This window comes from Frankliniella occidentalis, unplaced genomic scaffold (assembly GCF_000697945.3).
Source record: "Frankliniella occidentalis isolate FOCC.00 unplaced genomic scaffold, Focc_3.1 Scaffold157, whole genome shotgun sequence".
Lineage (NCBI taxonomy): Eukaryota > Metazoa > Arthropoda > Insecta > Thysanoptera > Thripidae > Frankliniella > Frankliniella occidentalis.
The window spans coordinates 213582-215917 of record NW_026267283.1 but is presented as its reverse complement, the minus strand read 5'-3'; the positions used below and the strand labels follow the sequence as shown (position 1 = coordinate 215917).

The window sequence follows — 2336 nt, the reverse complement described above, 5'->3', positions numbered from 1 at the left end:
CGCCCTACCCCGCCTAACCTCACCCCTCTCCGGCTCCCGGCTGTGGGTCGCGTCCAGAGCCCGTCGTCAGAAATGCGCGACATTGCAAGCGATAAGGATAAGATAAAAGGGGGGGGGGGGGCCCGCACTGTGCGCGTCCCGCCACGCCAACGCAGCAGTGGCTCCGACCAAACTCAACCGGCAACGACTGTCGCGTCCTCCTCAACGCCACGCCGCGCCACGCGCTTGAGTCATCGCCATAGTCTGCCTCCTAGAACTGGGCTGATGGGAATCGGGTGACTCGACCTGGTCGTGGCGCCGGGCTGTGTGAGTGATATGGGCGTTTACCGAAAGCGCTGACTGGTCTGTGGTAGGTGAGCGTGCGCCGCCGGGCTATGGGGCCACTGAGAGTCCGTCCGACGCGCCCGACCTGCGCGGCGTATTGCTGTGTTGAACCAGCGCTTATCTTCGACGGGTTCGCGTTTTTTTCCGCACTATCTCTACGACCACATCCCCATTGAAAGTCGTATAGTTCGCCGGCTTGTAAGGCGTTCCTTCACCTTGTATAAGGAGCGGGGCGGGATGTGTCAGGTGTAGTAGTGGTGGTTATGGCCGTGGGCGCCGCACCGACCGCCGCGAGCGCACGGCGATGGTGGTGTGACTCATTTTGCAGCGGCGCGCCATGAGGGACGCAGTAAATACGACGTCCATGACACACACATGCATGCACACAAGTTCTTGGCACGTGTAAATCACTTCTGCTCCGTTAGGTAACGCTGGGGCCTAACTTCACTTCCTCCTCCTCCCCCCTCCTCCTCCTCCTCCTCTCCTCGTGGCGCTCGCTTCCGCTCGCACCACCATCCCCCTCATGCTCCTCCGCCTCGCCAAGGGCGAGGAGTACAGCTAAAGGGGCGCTGATAGTGGGTCACGCCCTACTGTGCACAGCACAAACCCTCTGCAGTGGGGGGCAGACAAGACTCGGCGTTACGATATTGCACGTTGTACCGGGCGCCCCGTCCGCCTGCGCAGCTATAGACTGTACCGTGTGACGCGGGCGTGCACGGGTTGCCTACTCGCTCGGCGGGCTCGTGTCGGCTGCAAGGAGGACGAGGGAGCAAGAGGTGTACAGTCCCACCACCGAGGTGTAGTGTGCACTCCATCGGGCCGTCAACGACGTATATACCCTGAGGCCATGTCACGTGATCCGACTCCCTCTTTCTTCGTGTTCGTGGCCGCCTGGCAGCAGCTTATGACCTCACCACCACCGTGGCGTGCTGCTCGGGCGGGCTGCGCCGTCGAGGTCCCCACACCACACCAACGGCGGGAGGTGCTTACGACTTACGGGTGCGCCCGTCAACTTGTCTCTGTGTTTCTCATACTCGTACACCTCGACTGCTCCTCCTCCTCCTCCTCTGGTTCGACGACGCTACAACAAGGAGGAGGACGAGGATGGACGGGAGGGGAAGGACTGCCGGTTCCTGTATCAATGCCTCCCCCTTCTCTTTCCTCTCCCCTCTCCCCCTTCAGCCGGCTCTGTCTCTCTCGGATGAGCGGAGACGAGCCATGTCGTGCTGCGACGGGCCGAGAGGCGGTTGTGGCGGGCCCCTCTCCTTCATCTTCCTCCTCTCTCTCTCTCCTTCTCGCTCTGTGCCCCCCAGCGGGGGCCCCTGCTCGTCGCGCTGCTCCTTGCGACGGTCAGGCCGCCGGTGATGCGGCCGCCGGTGGTGGTGGGGCACAACTCGAGATGTGACGCGGGGGGAGGGGAAGGGGAGATCACCGTCACGTGGTGGGGGCGGCAGATAAACAGAAGCGGAGGCAGCGCGCCGGGAGGCCGATGGCCGCCGATGTGTGCGTGTGACGCATCGCTGCTGTCCGTGTGGCGCCGGGCACACTGCAGGGCACACTGCAGGGCAGCAGCGGGGGCATGCCCAGGGGGGTAGTAATTAAACCCCAGGTTGGGTTGCACTGCCTGGGCCCTCCTGGTGGGGTCGGGGCCGGCGGGGCTCTGATAGCGTCCCATGCCGTCCTGACGGAGGGGGCGCCGCCGCCGCCGGGGCCGGGCGGTCAGCACCGCCGCCCCGCCGACGTGGCGCCCCCTGTCCTGCGTCCTGTCGAAAGCCATACCGCATGCATCCTGGTCTGGGCTGTGGTATTGTGTATGGGGATGGCGGGAGAGGGGGGTAGGAGGGGACAGGAAGCGACGCACGGTAAAAAAAGTTTCTTTTATTACCAGGTGCTTTCTTGGATTTCAAGAAACTATTGGTGACTTCAAGGAAGTTTCTTGAAAATGCGGCAATATACAAGACTGTGCCTTGGAACTTAGCGATTTCAAGACACAAGTCTTGTTATTCAAGACA

General features: G+C 62.6%; 1 protein-coding gene across 12 annotated transcripts in view; it reads left to right on the top strand.

The window, feature by feature from the left end:
• The window catches only part of LOC113204762 (protein alan shepard), a 95075-nt gene that overhangs the window by 51989 nt on the left and 40750 nt on the right, over positions 1 to 2336 (top strand). Inside the window, exon 1 of one of the 12 annotated variants that reach the window (XM_052271329.1) lies at positions 163 to 306. The exons of the other annotated variants lie outside the window; for them this stretch is intronic. The gene's annotated coding sequence lies outside the window, so the exon portion shown is untranslated. Of the gene's footprint in view, positions 1 to 162; positions 307 to 2336 lie in introns of those variants that run through there. 12 annotated transcript variants of the gene reach the window in all.